The sequence below is a fragment of the Mustela nivalis genome (genome assembly GCF_964662115.1).
Source record: "Mustela nivalis genome assembly, chromosome: 13".
Lineage (NCBI taxonomy): Eukaryota > Metazoa > Chordata > Mammalia > Carnivora > Mustelidae > Mustela > Mustela nivalis.
In genome coordinates this window covers 45,315,210-45,340,198 of record NC_139032.1, presented here as the reverse complement: position 1 = coordinate 45,340,198, position 24,989 = coordinate 45,315,210, and the positions used below count along the sequence as shown (strand labels likewise).

Genomic DNA, 24,989 nt, shown 5'->3' with positions numbered 1-24,989 from the left:
ATTTCCCCAGATATATGGTAAGAATGACAGCAAGATGCTGGGACCACCAGAAGTAGCATGTTCTCTCCTGGGAATGAATGTCCAACTTCATATCACTCAGAGAGAGTCGGCTTTCCTGACTCCTCTAATCTCAGACATTAGGAAGCAGTAACCCACATTAGAACCATATTTATCTAAATACAAGCCTTTCTCATTTCCACTCTTCTAGGATATGCCTTGAGCCTACAAATAAGTGGTATATTTAATGAAACACCACGAGAATCAAAAATAAACAACTTACACATAAAACTAGTGCCACCAAGATGGAATCGTTCTAAACTGAGACAGTCAGATTACATACTCAAAGCTGGAGGCACTGAATGACATAGAAGACAAAATTGGGCTGCTTGATGCACACTTCTCAGTCACTTTGGGTTTTGTCAGTAAGCAAGAAAGATCAAGACATTGGGGGACTGTAGAAAGAAGAACAGCAAATTTAGGCAAAGGCAGTGAAAGGAAGCTTATCAATAGATAAGTCATTTGCACCTGCTAAGAAACGAACTTTAAAGAATTACTTATTTGAGAGAGAGAGAGCAGTGGGAGGAGGAGAGGGAGAGGGAGAAGAGAATCTCATGCAGACTCTGCACCAAGTGTGAAGCCTGACGTGGGGCTCGATCCCATGACTCTGAGATCATGTCCTGAGCCAAAACCAAGAGTCAGACACTTAACTGACTGTGCCCCCCAGGTACCCCAGAAATGAACTTGAAAAAAAAGATACTATTATATAAACATTTTTCAGAAATATTAAAACATAATGGAACCACACCCTGTCTACAAGGTGACAATGCAAAAAGCCCACTTAAAATTTGCCCAATTAAAATTACCTTAAATATTAATTAAGTGCTTAATGACCACTACAGCACATGCTAGCTGGACTCTGAGCTTGTTTTCTCACCTGTAAAATGGGAATAGCAACCAAATTTTATGGGACTTTTGTGAGAATCAACAGACATGGTATATGTGAAAGTATGTGAAGAACTCTACAATTTTATAAGTTGTCGATTTCTCTGCACACAAAAATATCTTCATCATCATCCATTGGAAGCTGATTATCATGTGAACATCATTATCTGTGTCTACCCAGACCCCTGCCTTCCTTCCAGTAATATCATAGTTCCCCTTCCACTGAAGAAATGTTCTTCCTTATTATGGAGGGAGTGCCCACTCCTCATCCTGGCCAAGCGATCCACCATACCTCACACAGCTGGCCCTAGTGAAGGGTCAGGACAGCAGTGTCCTTTAAGTCAGTCCAATCACAGTCCTTCTTCTGTCTTTTCTTGCCAAGAGCTATAAGAATATGTCCCCAGAGACAACCATATACTCCCCTGCCACCTGCGGGATAAAGTGGACATGTAGAAAGAAAGAGAAATGAGAGACAGAGTCCTGAAAGAATTTTCATCATCCCACTGGCCTGCCCCAGCCCTGTCCGTCCCAAAATTTCCTTATGTGAACTTTATGCACGCCCACGCGCGCGCGCGCACACACACACACACACACACACACACATTTGAATTGCATTTTAGTCATTTCCAACAAAGAGTTGGCTAACATAGATCACACAATGACAAACCTCCAAATTAAAAAATGTGGAGAGAGGAGAACTTATTCACTGCCTCCTTTTCAAACTATAGAATAGTGTTCAGAATAGCAAAAAACACAGAACCTATATATAGCCTCAGGCTAGTGTACACAGAACAAGAAGCTCTTCATCCTCCAATATCATCAGGGAGCAATAATAGTAGACATTTTGTAGTATGTGGTAGAGGACACAAACCTCTTAAGGAATATTGTTCATAAACATTGAATTCCTTAAAAAGAAATTCGACAGTTTTAGTCAGCTATTCTAAACGAATACATGTTCTTTCCATAAAGCCCAAAGTAAAAAACACCATTAGAGATAAATTTCTAAATTAGGTACATTGACCATCCCAGACTTCTAGAATAAGTGGCCCACTTTACAGAGGAGAGCTCTAACAAGGCCAATTTCTGTCTTTCTGTAGTACTAACCAAGAACATCTGAGTGGGAGTAACCTTAGAGATACATCTAGAGTGATGTAAAGACACATTATTTTACAGATGAGGGAACAGAGCCCCCCACACAGGAAACAACTAGAGCAAGTTCACCATTAGCCAATAAATTAGGTGGGAATTCTTTGCTCATAAAATAGTTCTTTGTAGGGCACCTGGATGCTTCAGTTGGTTGAGTGTCTTACTCCTGATTTTGGCTCAGAGCATGATCTCAGGGTCCTGAGATCAAGCCCCACATTCATCAGGGTCTTCTTGGGTTTCTCTCTCTCCCTCTCTTTCTGCCCCTCCCCCAGCTCACATGCACATACTTCCAGGCAAGCTGTCTCTCTCTAAAAATAAATAAGTAAATCTTTAAAATAAAATAGTTATTTGCTTTATAAAACACTATACCATATTTTATTTTAATGGCTGCTTACAATATAAATTTCCTAATTTATGACCATATTAAAAAAACTTTATTAAACTTGCAAAACTTTGACTCGTACACATTCAGGAAAGCATTTGTTGCTTCTATATATAATTCCAGTCTGGACACAGTGTTTACGATACCAGAAATCCAGAGTCATTTCAGTGAGTCAGTACTGGGAGAGATGAAATGTTTAGACTGGCAAATCCCAATATCTTGAAGGAGTAGAGACAACTGCCCAGTGAAACACGATATTCCTATTAAACGTTCCAGGGCTTCTTAAAACAATTGATGAAATCCTTATTGCTGTAATTCTTGTATTAGGTAATTTTAATCATTTCATGTTCTAAGTCACAACTGTCTAACCAGTTTCTCTTAGACGGCAACTATTTTCATCAATCTTTCTGCCTATCTAATGGAACTGGGGGAGTCCCAACAGGAATCACATTTCATCTGCCTCTGCGAACTATCCTTTTCGTTCAGGGAAGCACTGCTCAAAATGGGATTTTCAAGCATGTCATTTTCCAGACATTATTCAATGCCCTTTGCTCTTTGCTTTTATTTGAATTACTGAGGTCAATGTTCCAATCTATGGGTTGGCTTTTTGTATATCTTTACAATGTATGTATCTTCTTACATACCCTTCTACACTATATATTTTCTTATATGTCTTCTTATATATCATAACATATGTAACTTGTATATCTTTACTTTTGCCCAAGAAGGAAAGGGTAAAAGCTGATTCTCCATTTTTTGCCACCTCCTAAGGCCATCCTTGTCAAGTCCCAGAAAGTTGTTACAGAGGGACCGAACTTCTAGTGGGTTAAAACGGATAGTGGGGGATACTGAGTCTTCTACTAAAATCAGAACTATGATTTTGGTATGCTTTCTTATACCAAGTTTTTTCTCCCTTACTTTGTCAGGGGACTAAGGAAAGTTTAGGGGATAGATGTAGTTCTAGTCTTAAAAGCTACCACTCATGAAGAAGAGATGTCACACTAATATCAAGATAACATATAATCATAAATACCAAAAACTAAAGAGGTGTAAAGGAACAAATACATAAAGGTCTCAGAAGAAAAACTGCAATGCTTCCTGAGCAAATAAAGATGTTAAACTTCAAGCTGAAAATGAAAACAGCAGTGAGATACCTTTTTTCACTAATAAAAATAGCAATGACTTACACATGCATGTTCAATAGTGGCCAGAGTGTTTTGGGATGGGCACTCTCTCTGTTGGCATTATCTTATAAGAGTATAATATTTCTGGAAAGCCGCTGAACAGCTTATCGAGAGTCTTTAAAATATTCACGCTTTATCCCACTTTCGAGGACTACCACCCCCAATCCAGAAAATAATCAGAGCGAAAGCAAAGATGAATGTGGGACAGGTTATTTTGGTGGTGCTTACAGCAATTAAAAAATGTAAACACCATCAACATGCAAAAGAGGAATAGTTAAATGAATTATGGAAGAGTCATAGGTTGAATTATTAAAAGATTATTAAAAATGATGTTTCCGAAAATGTTCAAAACATGGAGAAAGTCTCGTGATTTCACACCACGAGGAAAGGAGGGCATGTGCCCAATGTACTTCAGGAGAATCCGTGAAACTCAAAGGACCCACTACTCTCCAACCTCCATTTGAGAAAACCACCCTGGGCAGTCGTTTATGGCAAGTGTTGCCTTAGCTTGCAGAATAGTGGTATCACAGCACTGAACTCGTGCAAACTCAATGCTCTGGCCCCAACGAAACATAAAATGAGAAAAATAACTTCCAAAATGGTGCTGGCAATTTCCACTCGGTAAGTGTGTGCCCCTCAGTGAGCACAGCATGGGAATTAGGAATTGGCTGTTCCCTCAGAAATTTCAGTCTCTAAGGAGAGGTCCTAGTGGGGGCATCTTGCCAAAAATGTGTGCAATTCTAGAGTATAAAGATACAATTCTGTAACTTTATTCTTTGCATGTGAGCTCTTTATTGCTCTCTACCTTGCAGGTGGGCGTAACTCCTGTAGTATCCCCTAGGGTCCCTATGTTGCCAAACTCAGCAGGTTGTTCTGAGAATTCATCTTATTAAACTTCTCCATAGCACTTGATACTTTTACATCTGCTTCCTTCTAGAAAATGCTCACTTGACTTCCGACAACATTATTTCTCCTTTCCTTCTCATCCCTTTCACGATTCAGTCTGCTCCCCTGATCCCTTTTCTTCTTCCTTCGGTCTATTAAGATTGTAGCGTCTCAGGTCTCAGTCTTGCAACATCTTGTCTGGCTAGACTCAGGTGATCTCATTGAGAAACATGGCTGTAAATACCAACTGAACTTACATGATAATAATAGGATTAATGACTGACACTCCTACTCTGTGCCCCACTCTAAATATATTACATATACTAATCAACCTGCACAATGGTTCATAGTATTATTGCCATCTTATAAGAAAAACTGAGGCACAGAAAAATGAAATAATTTGCCCAGAGTCACAGCTAATAGAAGACGGAGCCAAGGCGTGAACCCAGGCACTCTGGCTGTAATTTGCCTGCTCTCAAGAACTATATCTTTTTTTTTTAAGACTTTATTTATTTATTTGACAGACAGAGATCACAAGTAGGTAGAGAGGCAGGCAGAGAGAGAGAGGGAAGCAGGCTCTCTGCTCAGCCCCGATGTAGGGCTCGATCCCAGGACCCTGAGATCATGACCTGAGCCGAAGGCAGAGGCTTTAACCCACTGAGCCACCCAGGTGCCCCTCAAGACTGTATCTTATACTATACTACATCTCCCATCAATGATTCCTAAATTATATCTCTACCTGTTACCGCTCTCCTAAAATCCAAGAATTGTTGTTGTTGGGTTTTTAAAAAAAGATAATTTATTTATTTATTTATTTGACAGAGAGAGAGAGAGAGACAGCAAGTGAGGGAACACAAGCAGGGGAGTGGGAGAGAGAGAAGCAGGCTTCCTGCGGAGCAGGGAGCCCCCGGGGGGGCTGGATCCCAGGACCTTGCGACCATGACCCAAGACAAAGGCAGAGGCTTAACGACTGAGCCACCCAGACACCCCAAAACCCAAGATTTGTACGTTGGACCTATCCCGGGGGGGCTGGATCCCAGGACCTTGTGACCATGACCCAAGACGAAGGCAGAGGCTTAACGACTGAGCCACCCAGACACCCCAAAACCCAAGATTTGTATGTTGGACCTATTTGGTTTGATATTTAACGTAAACTTCCAACTTAACATATCCGAAATACTATTCTTATTCCCTTCAAATCTCTTCCTCCTGCAGCCTCCCTGTTCAGTAAATGACTTCCCCAGTATTGCAATTGCTCAAGCCATCCTTGACTTCCCTTCTTCTCATTTCCCATATTCATGTAAACAGCGCTGGCTCTGTCTTCTAAATAGATCAAGAATCTGACTTTTTTTTTTTTTTTAATCTTTTTCATAGCTACCACCCTAAAGCCCATCAACTTTTTTCATCTGGCCTCCTATATAACCTAATTTGTACATAGGTTGAGAATACACTAGGTGATGAGGAAAATCAGCCCCATTACCCCAGCCATGACATACTGGTCCAGGGATCAGTGTCTACGTCAGTGGTTACTATACATAAGTAGACATAAGGAAAGTTAAACCTCTTTAGCCAATAAGGATGCTACCTATGTGCAGCAGCTCACCAACCCAACCAGACAACAGCTTTGAGGGATACATGATGTAAGTCTGTAAGCTAACCCCCACTGGGTTACTGCCCTGCTTCTCTGAGGCCTGTTACATCACTCTAGTCTTGGAAGCCTTGGATCCCTATGTTCAGACTAGAAGAATACATCTCACCACATTGCACATGTGCCGTAAGTGCTCCTTTAAAAAAGTAATCCCCTTATAGTGCTTCTTTACAATCTCGAATAGGAAAAGGTGCATGGGTGCATGGGAGAAGAGCAGAAGAAAATAAATCAAGTCATAATTAGTATTTGACTCATGGGGCTTTGCGGTTATCGTTGTTTCGCTCTTTGTTTTTCTCCTTTCTTTTTCAGAATGATATCTTGTTTTGATAATCAAGGAAAGCAGTGTTGAGAGCCAGGTGTAAGAGAGACTATGGAGAGAGCATTTTCATATTGAAAAAAAAGGGGATCAAGGTGATTGTGAAATATTATTTTTTCACTACTATTATTTTACAAATTCAACTCGTTCTTTTCTACAAATACTTAAATCCTGAAAACAAAGAAGAATATAAAAATTTCAAATGCTGACCTTTGAATTCATATTTAAATACTTCTTATGCCTAAGGAAATTAGAAAGAAGAAAGGAAAAGCAGTGGACTCGAGACCCTTCATCCTAATCCATGCGCCCTCTGCTGGCTGTCTCTTGGCTTTTCACTATCGTACTTGGGCTTTGGGGGAATGTTTTTCTGATACTACTGCGAGACGGAAAAAAAGCAAAATAAAACAGAACCAAAAAAGCATAACTTTTCAGATATACAAAACTAGGAGCATTTTAACATTCAAGAAACCTTTGTAATAAGGCTCTGCCAGGCCCTAAATAACTTGCTATTTCCTTTAAAACAAAGGTAATAATGACTACACAAGGCATTTGTGTGAAGCTCTCTATAGATTTTCCTAAACTCACAGCTTTTTGACTTACTGTGGTTTCACCTTACCATGATTCAGGAGTGCACCACTCAGCTGTAAACTATCCCTTTGCAGCCTACATACCAATTACTTCCCCTGAAGCAACCTCCAGCTCATTTCCTTAACCGCCAGCTCGACCTACCCCAGAGCCCCCTTTCCCAGCACCTCCCCTTCGAAGCCAGTACCAGCCCCAGTATGGCCGTTCAAGCTGTTCCTGCTGCTTGTGTAGAAAACAAGGAAGAGACAGAGGAAGGAGAGAGTGCATTCAATGGGCAGAAGTTAGGGAAGAAGAGAAGAAGGAATCAAGATCTGCAGACTTGGAGAGAATGTCCAGTTGGTAGTAAATGATGATTTTGTTCTGTGCGCGACCAATGGCTTTGAAGGTGGTTTCCAAAGAGAAGTCCAGGCATGTACTGAATTATGCAGACACTGTTGCCTACAGTCTCCAAGGAGCACTACTTTGAAGGACAGTATTCTTTTTGGTAGTATGATTCCGGTTTGGGGGGCTGGGGGGAATATTGTCAGTATGACTATATTTTTATTCTATTCTATTTTATTTTATTTCATTTTATTTTATTTTATAGAGACAGAGAAAGAGGAGAGGACAGAGGGAGAGAGGGAAGAGAGAGAGCGAGCATCTTAAGCAGGCTCCACACTCAGCACGGACCCTGATGCAGGGCTCTCTCTCACAACCCTGAGATCATGACCTAAACCAAAACAAAGACCCTTAACTGACTGAGGCACCCCAGGGCCCTTATTATTATTATTTTTTAGTTAATTTTTATAACCAGCTTTCTTCCAAAAGGGGCTCAAGATAATTTCCAAAGATGGTGTAGAATGACAAGAAGGATTAATTTTTTTAAAATTCAGGTGCTCCCCCTGGATTACCAGATGGTGAGCTGGCTGGACCTGGCCCTCCGCCCTATCCCAGTGGGAAACTTGCATCCAACTCCAGCTTCCCCTTGCAGCAAGGTCTCAAACTTCCCACTGGTCTCAAGGTCTCCAGGTGATAGGGAGGTGTATTCCCTGTGCTGCTGCAAAAGCAGACACCTAAACTTTGACTGCCTGGCAGCAAGGCGTCTCTTGCCAAGGGCACTGGCATGCTCACTTATAAAAGGGAGAGCAATACATGCTGTTCTCTCTTCCCCGGAACACTCTGGATCTTCCCATCCAAGGTGCCTCTGCACAGGGTGGTAACACTTCAGTCGCCTCTCTGACCATTGAGTTCTAGCCAATGCCATCTGCCCCTCCTGGTGTTATTCACAAGACTCAGTACAATGTAGATTCACAACACAAAAAAATTAAGTACACACATAAAATTATAAAAGTAATGAAAAAAAAATAAGGGTAAGATGGGAAGATGACGACATACATTGAGTGCATGCCATAAAGCTGTAAGCTCTGATATGCTACAAGTTCCAGTGACTTCAGCCCTTGTGTATCGTTATTCCCTATCATATGCTAAGCAAGAGTCCAAGCGGCCTCTCCACAGGACCAGAGGCAGTCTCTCGTTCTCTAGGTTCCATTCACTGAGTATATCTGGAGCCCTGCAGAAAGCCCCCTTATGCCACAGTCCTGTCTTGGTCATCATGGTCATGTAGTGACGACCTCCTCAGCCTACCCATCCTAGTTTATCTTTAAATTTTTTTTTAAAGATTTCTCTATTTGAGAGAAAGAGAGAGAGAACATGAGCAGGAGGAGGGGCAGAAAGAGAAGTAGGCTCTCTGCGGAGCAGGGAGTTGATGCAGGGCTCAATCCCAAGACCCCCAAGATCATGACCCGAGCCAAAGACAGACACCTAACTGACAGCCACCCAAGCGCCCCAGCCTGCCATCTTCCTTCAGCAGGTCACTTCTGGCCTCAGAACCAGCTTCATCCTGCCCTCTGCTATTTTCCCTGTACTCCCTCCCTCCAAACACTGGGCATTGCACACCAGAGGCTAATTTCTAGAATACATTAGGACTTGACTACAAGTGAAGGAACTATCACAATAGAATTTCTATACAGAAATAGTCACAACCTCTAGAATCCATAGGCCAAACCTAACACTCCCTTATCCTTTACCCTAGACTCAGTGTAGGGGCTGCTTCCAGCTTATCTCCCACAAAGGAATATATTTTTTAAAGATTTATTTATTTATTTTAGGGAGCGAGAGCGTGAGTAGAGGTGGCAGAAGGAGAGAGAATCCCAAGCAGACTCTGCTCTGAGCGTGGAGCACCATGGGGGGCTCAGTCTCACCACCCTGAGATCATGACCTGAGTCTAAACCAAGAGTTGGATGCCTAAGCAACTGTGTCAGCCAGGTGCCTCGCAACACCGACCCCCCCTTTTTAAGGTTTATTTCCCACAAAGGAATTTTTGACTCTGACTTCCCTATTGAACGTGCAAGACCCCAACTTTCACTGGGGCCTGATAATAATTAGGAAGAAAATCATGTTCCCCCTCCACTCAGTGTCAGGCCCCTTTTCCAGACAACAGCCTAAAAATCTGCACAGATAAGGGTACCCTAAAGGAGGTCAATTTCAATTTCACATTCAGAGATATTTAGTTCTTATACTGTCCAAAGTTCTCTGAAATAAGATTTTGGCTTTACCTTTGCAAAAGAGAAATGAAAATATTTTTCTTAACATAGAAAAGAGTCCTTCTCAAAAATGAATCAGAAAACAGCTGGCAACTTAAAAATAGCAGCTCAAACTGACTTAGTGCCATCAAGATTTCAGAAATATTGACTCAATATTTTTGGTGGACCACAAATATGGTTCTAAATCTTGAAACCACCATGGAGAGAAACATGATTCACTTTGTGTTTCAAGATAACAATAAACTTTCCTTGTGGCTATGGCAGAGAGAGAGAGAGAACTGTGTAGGGGCACCTGGGTGGCTCAGTTGGTTAAGCATCTGACTCTTGGTTTTGGCTGAGGTCCTGACTTCAGGGTGGTGAGATCACACCCCCGGGGTCAGAGCCCTGCTCAGCAGGAAGTCTGCTTGAGATTCTCTCCCTCTCCCGGTGCCCCTCTCCCAGCTCATGCATGCTTTCTCTCTCCTTCTCAAATAAATAAATCTTTTTTTTTTAAGATTTTATTTATTTAAATTTGACAGAGAGAGATCACAAGTAGATGGAGAGGCAGGCAGAGAGAGAGAGAGAGAGGGAAGCAGGCTCCCTGCAGAGCAGAAAGCCCGATGCGGGACTCGATCCCAGGACCCCGAGATCATGACCTGAGCTGAAGGCAGTGGCTTAACCCACTGAGCCACCCAGGCACCCTCAAATAAATAAATCTTTAAAAAATACACCTTAATTTCAATCTATAAGCTGAGATATTGATTCATTCTAAATAAATGTGAGTGAACATTCTCTGGCAATTATGGCAACAAACATCTTTCTACATGTATGAGGGCTCTGGCCTAAACTGGGAGATATTCGAGAAAAGGAAGTATAGTAACACTAATGTGTCCTTTGAGTTGGCTTTCGTAAATAAATTTGCTGAAGCTAACAATGCCGGAGGGAGACCTCTCCCCTAGCCAGACAGTGAGGACTGTTGTTTTGTTTTCTTTTGTTGTTGTTTTTGTTAAGATAAAAGTTGGGATTCAACTAAATCTTGAAATTTTGGCAAACATAAAAGCTTGTTTTGAGGCACTGAATAAAGCTGATTATCATTTACCAGACTCAACTGGAGAAGCCTTGGTGAATCCTTGTGCCTTGGAAACAGTCAAGCTAGGAAGTCCCTTAACATAGAGGAAGAAATCTGAGGCGGCATCTTATTCAAATGATATAATCCACCCCCAACTGTCCTGTTTCTAAACCCATCCTAGAAGACTTGGCAGCTACTGTCCTTTTTCTTTCAACATGCCAGTGGATGAGACCCCTGCTTTCTCACCGCATTCCATGCTGCTGCCGGTTAGCTGCTGGCAGCGGAGGGGGTGCAGACCTCCACTTCAAAGAAGAATTTCTCTTTCCTGAGCCCTGTTTTGAAACTTCAAAGGCCCTCCCTGTCTCCGAAATGGTGACAAGTTTCCTTGCCAAGAAAACTTCCCCATGAGGATAATCTTGCTATTCTGGGCACAGATGGAGTCCTTGCAGGACTTGGTAACACATCTGGTTTGCGGCTTTGATGAACAAAGAGGCTCCGTATGTCATCGTGACTCATCGCTGTCCTCATCAGCATGCATTTCGCTCAGAGACGCTGCCAACGGACTTGACAGAAGTTTTGTCATCAGCTACTTAAAGCCAGGCCTCCATTCCATCAGAGCCACAGCCTTTTTTCACCTCATTTTCAAATGATTGTGTTAAGAAAGGAGAGCAACACAGAAATGTTTTCTACTAAACAGAAGATCACTGACTAGCTTGAGGGACTTTGAAGGGTCGATTGAAACATCAGGGGGAAATCTGGGCTTCCGGAGACAGAAAAGGAAAGCCTCCTCAGTATAAACTGACAGGAAGGTATTCATTAATGAGGTGATTTTCTTGGCAATACCCGTGGCCATAGGCAAGGGTAAAATCTTTCATTCAAAACTTTAGTCAACATTACAGATGCTGGTAAAAAACAAAACAAAACAAAAACCATTTTGGCAAAGTTTTTGTTTTTGTTTTTTTTCTTTTCTATTCTGGAAGATAAAATTGGACATAGAAAGCTGAGCTAACTTTTAAAGCTAGAGGAAGTGCTTCTGTAAACAGAGGAGAGTGGATAAAGCCTTGGAGAGCTTGGTGTGGGCAGAAATCTGAAGACACAATCGAACATGGCAGAAAAATACTTCTGCTCACATTATTTGCTTAACATTTTGAAATGCAGATTCAGAAGACAACCTTTCCTTGATGAGATAGATAGCATCAATAATGCAAATGAGACAGGGAAACAGAAGGGACCCGTGAGAACAAAAGCTGCATTTTTCCCCCTTCGCTTTTCTTCTGGCTTCTATTCTTAATAGAATATGAACTCCCACCCCACTTTCCACATGCCTTGTCCTGGAAATAGCCTACATCCTTCTTGTAAGGGACAAGGAGTTAATGATGCTCTAGAATTAAATAACATTTAAGAAAGGGCCAGGTGACAGGGACCCAGAGGAAGCTATCCTATGCGCATTCCAGACCATTGGAGCTTGACATCTCTGTGTCAAGACCCCTGACTCCAAGAAATAACACCTGGGCCCTTGTTTTTTTTTTCCAACTGGTTCCTGGACGCCTGAGAGGACACATATACCAGACCACCATCCTCAATAAGAACAGCCAGACCCTGAACAAAGATAAGATTCCTGCTCTTTTCCTTTCCAAGTCACCCAGACACTCCATTAGTATCTCTCTCTCCCATATGCATGTATCTTCAATAAACTCTGCTTTCACCTCCTGCTGACTCATGCTCAATTTCCATTCTGCATGAATTCCAAGGAGGGTGCCCTTTTGGTTGGTCCCACGGGAACCCCCACCTTTGGGTCTTCGGCGCTAACCTTCAGGCATCACAGACACAGACAAAGCTGTAAGGACAAAGAAGGTGATACAATATGAATTCAACTGGAAGAACCTTGAGGGAATTCAAGCACCCAGAAATAAATCTGTCCTTGTGTAGCAAAGGGAGCTACTGATACCATCTACATTTCTAAAATTTTCGGCTCTTCATGTAAACTGTTAGAAAACATCTGGGTCAAACTCATACATATTCAAGAACATTACACCATTTCCAAGTTCTCATACAGACCAAGGACAACCTCCGTGATCCTGAAATAAACCATTAGAATTAAATCCTACTTTTAATTTTGTTTGCATTTTTTTGACTTTTTTTTTTTAAGCAAGGATTCAATTATATTTATATGAAAAATGAGAATGGGAGATATAATCTTTCTGGGAAACATTTTTCTATTCTAGGTGAAGGAAATCAATTTCTAGAGCAATAAATTACATTAACTGAAAAACAGTGTACGCACAAGTTTATAGCATATTTGTCTGGAGTTGGAGTCTATGGTTTTTGGCAAATGTTCAAAGTGGTTCATGACTCCAAAAAGTTCTAGAATTTCTGATCTAGAGAAACAGTTATGCTAGTTACCCTCAAAGCAGGCAATAAATATTGTCTGTGAACTAGGATGTTGATGGACATTGGAGGCAGTGATTTGGGGTTTCTGGGCAAGTGCACCAAGTCTAGTCAGACTATCTTGCAGCTTGAGTGCTACACCATATCCTTTACCCCTCAGCATTACTAGGGAAGAATTAAAATCCTCATAATAGAACTGAGTTGCCTCTAAGAATTTGTACCTTTCCTTTCCTCCTCCTACCAGGTAAAGATTCTCTTCTGAATGTAATTTGGGTTAACTTGACTGCCAAGACCAAGGGGTACATAAAGCCCCAAGTTCCACATCATAGAAGACAAATCATTTCTTTTTTTTTTTTTTTTTAAGATTTTATTTATTTACTTGAGAGACAGTGAGAGAGAGCATGAACAAGGAGAAGGTCAGAGAGAGAAGCAGACTCCCCATGGAGCCCGATACGGGACTCGATCCCGGGACTCCAGGATCATGACCTGAGCCGAAGGCAGTTGTCCAACCAACTGAGCCACCCAGGCGTCCCAAGACAAATCATTTCAACTGAGAAAAAACGTACTGATTTTCCACTTAAAAAAATAGAGTAAATCTCTCTCTCTATCACAGAGACTAAAACAGAAAGTCTAAAAACTCAGGAGGATTAGGGAAAAAGTCAGCTTTCTGTGGTCTCTTTAGTTTGTCGACTAAATTAACACTTAGAAGCTTTTAAAAACTGAAATGTGAAATTGTGGTCAAGTTCAAAGAAAGGAAAATGAAATTCAATGAACAGTTGACTTTTCTGTGGGAAATGCCGGTTCACCCTGCATAACCGCCAGGTATTAGAGGAGGCTCCTGGTACACGTGGGAATATAATAAAAAATAAGGTCGAGATAGTTTACTTGGTGTTGAGAGTTACATGTGTGTTATTTCATCAATACATATTCTTCAACAAAAGCACAGCCATTTAATTCTACCATCCAAGCCTTGCCGCTAGGAGCATACTATCTCCTGAAGCTTTCTGATTTCAAACACTTTGTTTTTTTGTTTGTTTGTTTATTAAGATTTTATTTATTTATTTGAGAGAGAGCAAGTGAGAGAGAGCACAAACAGGGTGAAGGGCAGAGGGAGAAGCAGACTCCCCGCTGAGCAGGGAGCCCAATGTAAGACTCAATCCAGAGACTCTGGGATCCTGACTTGAGCCGAAAGCATATGCCTAACTGACTAAGCCACCCAGGCGCCATCAGACAGCTTTGTTTTTAAGGATTATGCTTAATACTATAACGTCCTGACTCATTCCAGTCCTCTGTATTACTCATCAGGGGGTCTTCTCCCCGGACAGCAGTGGGTGGGCTGAGAGACAGGTGTCCTTGCAGCCAAGACAGTCCCCATTCCTATGTGCCCCAGGGCTTGGGTTTGCCTTCCTGTTGCCACATACTGAGCTTCTCCAGTGTCCTTTGTGATCATCCGGCCCAGCCACCACATTCTACAGTTGGTCCTGCTGCCCAGAGAACCACAACTGCCACCACCTTGACATTAACCCAGTAAGACTGATGTTGGACTTCTTGCCTCCAGAACCATAAGAGGATAAGTTTGTGTTGTTTTAATACCTGAAGCTCGAGGTCATTTGTTACAACCGCAATGAGGAAACACTTATTAAGATGACAATCTTCCCAAATTGATTTCCAGATTCAACAAAATCTCAACATGATGATAATGGTGATGATGATGATGATGATTTTTTTTTTTAGAAACTGACAAGCTGACCTTAAAATTTATATGGAAATGCAAAGAAGCTTGAACATACTGAAAATGGCTCAAGGGATTTTGGGGAAAATGATGGATATGTTTAAAATTGGATTTTGGGGACACCTGGGTGGCTCAGTTGGTTAGGTGTCTGCTTTTGGCTCAGGTCATGATCCCAGGGTCCTGGGATCAAGCCCCATGTAGGGCTCCCTACTCAGCGGGGAGACTGCTTCTCCCTCTGCCTCTGCCTGCCGCCCCACTGGTTTATGCATGCTCTCTCTGTCAAATAAAGTCTTTTTTGAAAAAAATAGAAATAAAACTGGATTTTGGTCATGGCTGCACAACTTATAAATGGCTAAAAATTATTGACTTATACTCTTAACACAGGTGAATTTTATATATAAATTATACCTGAATAAAGGTGTAAATAAAATGTATGCATACTTACAAGGAGGTAATAGTTGCTGGTACATAATGCTTTTTATACATTTAAAAACTGTTGAACCTAGGCGATGGATGAATCTAGAACAATTCAGATGATCTACCTCCTCAATTTTTCTTTGTGTTTAAAAATGTTCTCAGTACAAGAATTCTTTGGATTTGTCATTTGTTTCAATATAAACTAAATTATGGAGAAATAGAAGATGAGATCATTGAGTAATATACTATTGCATCATATTAAATATAATTTTAAACCATTACTCTGATGCCTACCTAATCAGTTTTTAATTATTTAAAAGTCTTCATAATGTACAGGCATTTATTTATATAATCTCAGTGGAGTATTCTTATAAGGACTTGAGCACCAGACCCTTATTCAGAAACATAACCGTATATTGTAACATTGATCCTATGAGACGAGCAGGTTTTATTAAGATTTAGACTTTGGGCCTCTTCTCTGAGAAAATAACCTGCTGGGAAGTTGAGCCAACTGCTTTTTAAATTTGTTCACATGTATCAGCTCTTCTTTTCCCTTGCAACAACCCTTTAGGAATTTTGTGTGTCTAAATCCATTATAGAAACATTCATCTTAAATATCCTTGATTGTTGATGAAATATCACATCAGTGTTTTGGTCTTCACAGTTTAGATGGGTGCCTGCTATGTTTATGTCTTCTTAGAGTCATAACATTCCAGACGTAGAGGGATAAAGATGTTTGTGTGGTTGCTTGACAGAAAGTCTATGGCCCAAAAATAGACACATTTTTATGCTTATAGGCTATACATTGGTGAGTAAATTTTATTGTCACTCATATTCACAACTACTTTACAATGCATTCCATTTTAAGAACAGACATAAATCGTGGTGCCTGGGTGGCTCCGTTGGTTCAGCGGCCAACTCTTGATTTTGGCTCAGGTCACGATCTCAGGGTCTTGGAATGGAGCCCCACATTGGGCAGGGAGTCTGCTTCAGAATTCTCTATCTCCCTCTCCTTCTCCCTCTGCCCTTTCCCCTGTCCTCATGCACACACGCTCTCTCACATTAAAATAAATAAATCTCTTAAAAAAAAAATAGACATAAACCTTTTTCTTTCCAGTGTTGCTTTACCTCTCCAATGAAACATTTGCAAGCTAGTGTTATAAAGGTAATGACAGTGCAATGTTCATTAGCCAATGTGAGCAGAATCTCGTCAGATGTACATTTAAGTTATCTGAATGTAATGTAATAACCTCAGCAAGAGAACACTTATTTAAACTAAAATACTGCAAAATGTTGCTTGTACACTTGCTATTACTTACGATATTACCAGAGACATCACACACTTATACAGCTGTGGATCTGTACAGAATTTATTCCATACATACTTAATGGGCAATTAAGAGATTTTTTTTGTAATGGTTCTCTGGCCCTAATACTAGTTTGGTTTTGCCTGCCTTACTTGCTGACTTTAGTACCTAATCCCCAAACAGAGCAGATGCAAGACTGCACTACCCAGAAAACCTCCTCTAACACCCACCCTGCCCCTGGGGTTTCAGCTCCCACTCCATGCCCTTAAGGACCCTACAAGTTTCCCCACGTGCTAATTGGCTAGGGAAGCAGCTATCTCTTTCCACATCTGCCCTGCCCACTAGATTGTGCTTCCCCTGCATGCAGAACCCACGTTTTATTTATCTTTGTATCCCCAGTGCCTGGGGCATCCTTGGCACTCAAATAAATAAGGCCTTTGAATGGCTGCTAGGCAGAACACAGATTATTTCAGGTCAACTTTTATTGAACATCTGCTGATGGAGAAGTGCTCCGTTCAAGTAAGGAACACAGGAATGAGTGGATCTGAGTTTATGGACTGCCAGAACTCAAAGTACATCACAATGCAAAGAAGAATGTTCCGTGGTTAGAAGATTTTTACTTTTTTTTGGTCTCGCCTACTGCCCTTTAAGGGAAATTGCATGTAACATCTTTAGAAAGTTTGTTTGTCATTCTTATTATCTATAACTATATCTCTATAGTTCTCAAATATTAATAATAGATAACTCTCCCTGGGACCATTGTAAGTACTTTACATACAATACTGGATATCATTTACACCCAATACTTCATACACAGTACATATATATACATAATTTATATACAGTACTTTATCTACATTACATCATTTATTCTCCACCCAGTAACTCCCATTTTGCCCAGTTTATAGACAAAGAAACAGAAGCACAGAGGAGCTAAATAACTTGCACAAATCATTTAGTATAGGATATGAAAAGAGCCAAAATTGTAACCTGCTCACTTTTTCCCCTGAATTTTAGCCCAACATTTTAAGCAAATCTACAATCTAAACCTCCTCCTCTGGACACACACAAAAATTCAGTGTTATCAAGTTAACTTATATCTAAATGCAGAAAAATCCCTTTGTTCTGAATAATTTAAATAACAATGCCAGGGATTATAACACAATCTGACCCCATACAAGCAGGGCTGTCACAAGGGAATTGCTGAGGGTTGACAAATTTGAACTGCAGCTTCCCATGGAAAAACAGAAGTCTTTGGAAATCCGATTCAAAGCTAGATTCAAGCTTTGCGGGCAACCTGGGTTGGGAGCTTCCTCCAAACATAAAATGACCAAATAATTAGCGCGGACCCATGAATTCACCATCTCTTTGTTCTAAGCAAATTAGGCTGCTTGTTTCTGGTATGAAGTGAAAAGAGGCATTACTCAGAATAAATGAATGAGGATTAGGATGATGTGCAAAGGTTGACAGGGGACTAGCTAAATACGGGTTGTGCTTGCCTGCTGTGTAAACTCTGAATTTTTCTGCCATTATGGGTCATTCTATTCATTGGTGATGCATTTATTTTTTACCTCACTGCAAGTAATCGAGACCTCAAAAACACATATATGTAAGGACAGTTTTTTAAAAATCTAAAAAGAGGGGTGCCTGGGGGTTCAGTGGGTTAAGCCTCTGCCTTCAGCTCAGGTCATGATCTCAGGGTTCTGGGATTAAGCCCTACATCTGGCTCTCTGCTCAGCAGGGAGCCTGGTACCCCCACCCCCAGCCCCTTCAGCCTGCCTCTCTGCCTACTTGTGATCTCTCTCTCTGTCAAATAAATAAATAAAATCTTTTTTAAAAAATCCGAAAAGAGAGTAAGAGTCAGAGAGAGGAGGAAGAGATTTGTATCAGCAATCACTGAGAAAGATAGCTTAATGTGACCCAGAGTTACATTCAGCACACTGAACTTCTTGGCAGCCAAGGCTAAAAGAGAAACAGTGTAAGTTATGTGATTCACATTATCTGATACAAGAAAGCAGTTTGTACTTTGGGGCACAGAAACTTTTTCCTAACATTCAATTCTACAAGAAACTTCTCTCAGGGATATAGAAGCAATGGGCTGTATTAAAGGAACAGATGGGACCGTGGTTTTTGTAAAAGAGGCAGAAAGTTCTATTGTTTCTTATCTTCTGAAACATTCTCTGTTTTCTCACTTCTCTGTTTACTTGCACCCGTGTAGCATGGACCCCTTTCCCCCCAAATCCAATGTAACAATTGTGTAATGTCAAATAATGAGAAAAGCCATTTCTCCCCCAACAAAATGATCTTGAAATCATTATGAACAGAACCCAAGCCAGGTCTGCATTTCTGTTCCAACATTTAATATAAGTGGAAATTTCTGAACAAGAATTTAGGATGCCACGAACTCCTCAAGGGCAAGGGCTCAGTGATTAGTGAAGTCCCAGACGAATCAACACTTATTAAAGCACAATCCTCCAAAAGACATTGCACTAACAGCTATGTGCACTATTTTTTCCAGACTTTGGGGTTTTATGGAGGTCTATAATCCTTCATGTCTGGGGGTATAGATACAGAGTTCCTGATTTTTCATATTTTATCAAAGAAAGATTCCAGAAAACCCTACATCTGTTACGACTATAATTTCAAAAAAGATGGAGCATATTAACACAAGGATAGTCTGAAGGGCATAACTTCAACATAGAGGACAGTCTTCTAGCTTGAATATATTAGCTTTGTAAAAACCTGGCTACATAATTCATATTTTTTCCCTCTTTGATGAAGACTGGGGAGAGGAACTACATATCTCTTCCCCAAACTTCCCTGTCACTAATATTCCAAACCTGCTCCGTGTCCTTTATTGACAAAGCTTTAGTGTGAGCTGGGGAAAAAAAATAAAATTATAAGACCCAAATCTAATTTCACAGAGCAGGCAAAAAAGGTGAATTCGAGCTGAGAGGCAATGGGACGATGGCTGACCTATCATCCACCATATAAACCCTTTTCATAAGCTGCCTGGGTGGCTAAGTGGGCTAAGCCTCTGCCTTCAGCTCAGGTCATGATCCCTGGGTCCTGGGATTGAGTGGGGCATCTGACTCCCTGATCAGCAGGAAGTCTGCTTCTCCCTCTGCCTGCTGTTCCCTCTGCTTGTGTTCACTCTCTCCCTGTCTCTCTCAACCTAAAAAAATATTATGCACATTGAACAAACCAGTGACACCTCAAGAACTTTGCCTTGCTCTTTTTTTTACCTGAAATGCTTCCCCGAGATATCCAGACAACTGCCCTATCCCTTGTCCAGGTCTTTGCTCAAATGCCGCCCCTGCTCAGTGATGGCTTTCCTGGCTACCCAACAGCCCATACCCCTTCTTTGCCTTATTTTACTCCATAACACTTATCGACATATACTGTAATGTACATTTTTTTTACTTATTTTTCTTCCTTATATTTAATGTCCCTACTAGGAATTGACCACTGCAAGAATAGAGATTTTGTCTGTTCTGTTCACTGTTGTATCCTCAGCACTTAGCATACTGCCTGTCTTGGAGTGGGCACTTTGCTAAACATGTGTTTAATGAATGGTCTTAGACAGAACTTAAATGGGTCTTAAGCAGAACTTTAATGTTTATATACATTTAAGTCAAGGGTAATGAAAAAGAATATGGCTCCTCCAAAATTAAAACATATGTCCATGAAAAGACTTGTACAGGAATGTTTGTTGCTTTATTCACAAGAACCAAGCACTGTAAACCATTCATCTGTCCATCAACAAGGGAACTGATGTGTATTCTTACAATGGAATATATTCATCAACAAAAATAAATTAACTACTGAGACCCCAGCAACAAGGATAATTCTCGAAAACATTGAGCAAAAGAACCCAGTTACAAAATATACTTCCTGGATGAGTATTTTTGTATCAAGTTCTATAATCGGTAAAAAATCAGAGTAGTATTTGTCTAGGAAGAGGCGAAAGGAATACAAGGGTATTTTCTGGGATGATAGAATGTTCTGTATCTCAGTTGGGGTGGAGGTTACCAGGAAAATACACTTATCAAAACTCATTAAATGACAAACTTAAAATAAGTGCATTTCATCCTATGTAAATTTTACCTCCGTGAAAAACTCAGTCATGTCTGATTCAAAATAAAGTCACAAAAACAATCTGTAATCCCAATTTGATGATAATCTGTTAATTACACAAGCACAACACATAGATTCTTTTATCCTAACTTTACCAAGAAGAAAACAATTACCATTTGAATGGCATATCTTGGCCCTAAATGGCTTCTTTATTTGGAAATCAATAATTTCATTTCAGAAGGATGATAAATATTTGACATAATGATGGTTTGAAATTTTTTTCTCACTACTGGAAGTTTTTGTATCATAAACAACTTTCTTTTCTTTGTATTATGAACAACTGGGTATATTTTAAGATGATATTATGTCTGCCAAATTAAAAACCATTTTTAAAATTCAGTTGGAGAAATAAAAGGTCTGTGAATCAAATGTAATGGAGAATCCAATGACATTTGCAGCCTACTATTGTTCAGGCTGATTTGATTTCAAATTTATTTGGGGACAGGATTTAAAAAGGCATGCTTTTTTTTTTTTTCCAAGTTTCAAAATAGCTCATAAGTGCTTCTACTTTATGAATTAATGGAGAGGAGATATTTCAGATGGAAGAAACAGTAAGAGTGGTGGATGAGTTTTAAAAGAGGCATAGAAAACAATGGACTTGAGAGACTCTTAACTACAGGAAACAAACTGAAGGTTGCTGGAGGGGAGTAGTGGAGGGCTGGGTAACTGGGTGATGGGCTTTATGGAGGGTATTTGATGTGATGAGCACTGGGTGTTATATGCAACTGATGAATCACTAAATTCTACCCATGAAACTAATAATACATTATAGACTGACTAAATTTAATTTAAATAAAAAAAAAAAAAAAAAAAGAAAAAAGCAACAATGGGCTTGATTTTTACTCAGACTACTTGAGGTAGGGCAAGGAGAACTTGAACATTCTTCTCTTTGGGCAGCCAGACTAGAATACATAAATGTGCTTGATAGAGCTGGTGACCGGAATTCATATAATCAGGCATATGCCAGCCATTCAATGTCCTTTACTTGGCTCTTTGGCTCATGGGTCAATGCCAAGGTCCTCAGAGTCCCTGTAATGTCCAGTTAGGGAAGGGTAGGAGTCTGAAGTCATTGGGTCTCGATGATTCACCACATTGCAGAACTGCTCTGGTGAACCTTACAGGGCCTTACCGGGCCTTACTGGCTCCCTTACTCTCTCCCAGAGAGTCCGTATGTTTCATTCCACCCAAGAGATCCTAAAGTAGTTGGGGGATGAAGTTTCAATTGGATGATTCAGGGCCCAGCTCTTACTGTATGATTTAGCATAAATTACTTAACCATTTCTTAGATTTGGCATCCTGGTTTGTAAAATGCAGCTACTACTAATTCTTATCTCACAGTGTTGTGGTGAGAATCTAGTGAACTAATGCATATCAAAATCTCGCACAATGCCTCATGAAAGTAAACACATAGAAAGTGTTACTGTAAAAATATGTTAATTAATTTTAAAGATCTTGGTTTCCTGAGGGATTCCCCCAAATAACTTACTTTTTCTGGGGTACTTGAAGCAAACACAGTGTCTATTGAAGCAAACACAGTGTCTATGCAAGCACAGCAGAGTTCTTTGAGCCATAAAACCCAATATTTAAGATAGAGCACGTCTGTAGGCTGTGCTCACAGTGGTCTCAAGGCCTCCACAGCAGTTCTGCCTTGGCACTCTGTTGGAAAACTACTAGAAAGACTCTTCTATCTCCATCACAGACCAGCTGACTCATCACCCATTTACTCCTCCTCCTGGGTGGTCAAGGAAGCCAGTGAGGTCAATATCATCTTAGGCTGTGTTAACATACCAAATTAGAAAAAAAACAAAACAAAACAAAACAAAACAAAACACCTGACACTGGAAAATCCAGATACAATAAAACTCCAAATTTTAAGTAGTAAAAAGAAAAAGGAAAGGAATAATTATATTAGAAGAGTGAAAGGAAAAAAAGCTCTAATTTTATAAGTGGAAAGAAAGGAAAGGAAAGGGAAGGAGGAAGGAAGGAAAGAAAGAGAGAGAGGGAAAGAAAGAGAGAACGAGGAAGGGAGGAAGGAAGGAACGCAGGCCGGCCAGCCGGCCCTGAGCTTTCTAACAGCCAAGGCAAAATGAAGATTTTTTAGGTTCCATTCTCTGCTTAAAAGACATTGACAAAATTGCAGAAGAAACAAGCATTTTCCTCGTCTCATGCTCTGAGATTCATTTATCAGGTTAATGTCAAAATAAGAACTATTAAGCAACACGCTATATGGGCCCTCAATGTCAAGTTTGAAGTGATTTTTTCCCCCATGAAATGATATTCTATATTGCACATATAGCCCTTTTTTGTCCCTACCCAGTCCTCATTAAAAACAAATGACACCAACATAAACGGTAATTCTATACATCCAGTGTTGCAGAGAGGCGGTTCAAGTCTATATGGAGATAGTTGAAAAAAGAGCTGAAGTTCAAGGTCCTGTAGGGGATGAAGCTGTTCAAGATGAAGGTAATTAAGATGGAGGATAATAAAGAATCCTGAAGGAAAGAAATCAGAAGGGCCAATAATGTAGATGAAACTAAATTACCTACCAGTTTGTAAGCCGGATGATAAAATCTAGTTCTCAGAAATGAAAAGGCTTTCTAGGAATTGTACAGATTTCAGACTCAAGAGTGGGGTTCAGGGTGGGGGTTAAGAAAGTAAACTGAAGAGGGGCGCCTGGGTGGCTCAGTGGGTTAAGCCGCTGCCTTCGGCTTGGGTCATGATCTCGGGGTCCTGGGATCGAGTCCCATGTCAGGCTCTCTGCTCAGCGGGGAGCCTGCTTCTCTCTCTCTCTGCCTGCCTCTCTGTCTACTTGTGATCTCTCTGTCAAATAAATAAATAAATAAATCTTTTTAAAAAAAAAAAAAGAAAGTAAACTGAAGAAATATACAGGGTATAGAATATAAATAAATATATTTAAATATAAATATAAATATCAAGGCCAGGCCCTCTGCTAGAACCTCATCCCAGTGAATCTGGAATCCTCACAAGCACTCGGCATGGTCTTATAGTCTCTGAGCAGTGGAGGCAGGTGTCAAACACTTTCGTGCTCCAGATTGTGCTCTCGGCACCCCTTCGTGTGGGCCATGGAAGTGACTGCTATGGGCCTCTGAGGGGAAGGAGAAGGGGGAAAGAGAGAGAGAGAGCTAAAGGGTACCCAGGGAACCAAGAACTACACAAATCCTCACATCCTGTGAGTTTCAGGTACATCAAGACAGTATGGTCTCAATTAAGACAGCTTTACTGGTACAGTTGGATTTCAGTCCTTCTTGTATAGAGACCCAAAAAAGAGTTGAAGATGAAAAGGAAGGGTAAGAAAAAGAGCATGGGGAGAAGACAGCAGACAGTGTGTGGTCTAGCTGGTAGGAAAGGGCTGCTGAAGGTCCATCAGTGATCCAGAAGAAAAATTGTTGACTCCATTAAAATGACCCTATGTAGACTGCAAATAGAATGTTGGCATAGAGTCAGGGCATTTCTCGTCTTGAGCAGCAGACCCTCCCCTCCCGTAAGCCCCCTCCTTCCTTCAGCAAAACAGCTGGTGCTGGGTCACCTACCAAAATCTTCTCCCCTGCACATACCCCCTCCCCCAGGCAATGTGTCCTTTTATGACACCTGATCACTTTTAAAATTCCTTGCCATCTGTCTAATCTTACACATTTCCACTGGATCTTACCAGTTTTTAAAACTTGAGAGGGGGAGGTGGACAGCGCAGGGATTACATGCAGGGATAAGACATGATTGGCCTAGTGAATCTAGATACGAGCCCCTCTCATTTGTGAATTTATACTCACAATTCTCAGAAAACAACTTCATTTCCTATTTTTCTTAAATATTCATATTCTACTTTATGGGGATTAAATAAAGCCATCTACCAAACAAAGTGCCTGTATTTCTGGCTGTTATTGAATCATAAGACTATTTGCACATAAAAAAATAATAATACGAGGCATCATAAAAAAGCAGGCTGGGGTTGTTAAAAATTAATCCCTTGTAGCTATCATGAAGGATGGTTAGGATAGCTGGACAGCAAAAGGACATGCACATGTGAAAATTGTTCAGATGAGACTAGGTTTGCAGAGAAAAGGGAGTTGGCTGACAGAAATAGTCTAGAAACGTCTTATAGATGGGTGATTCCAGAGTTCATAGAATCCTCTAAGGAAGGATGCTTAATCCACAATAGCAAATTTTAAGGAGATGACTTCTCTTCACACAGATAATAAGCAGAAGGGGTATCTCCAGGGGGCAGGAATGAGGAACTAGAAAATATCACCCTATTCCCTTGATAGAAAGACA

At 40.6% G+C, this 24,989-nt stretch overlaps 2 long non-coding RNA genes across 5 annotated transcripts in view; one reads left to right on the top strand and one right to left on the bottom strand.

Annotated features, from left to right (window-relative positions):
• Positions 1–24,989, top strand: part of LOC309846456 — a 644,888-nt gene that overhangs the window by 35,000 nt on the left and 584,899 nt on the right. The gene's annotated exons all lie outside the window — the stretch shown is intronic.
• LOC309846457 overlaps positions 1–24,989 on the bottom strand; it is a 54,890-nt gene that overhangs the window by 4,468 nt on the left and 25,433 nt on the right. Inside the window, exons 4-5 of one of the 3 annotated variants that reach the window (XR_014301949.1) lie at positions 12,425–12,555; positions 1,235–1,371 (exon numbers count right to left, since the gene is read on the bottom strand). This is a non-coding gene — a long non-coding RNA (uncharacterized lncRNA). Of the gene's footprint in view, positions 1–1,234; positions 1,372–11,661; positions 12,556–24,989 lie in introns of those variants that run through there. The other 2 variants (XR_014301950.1, XR_014301948.1) reach the window with 2 other exon arrangements.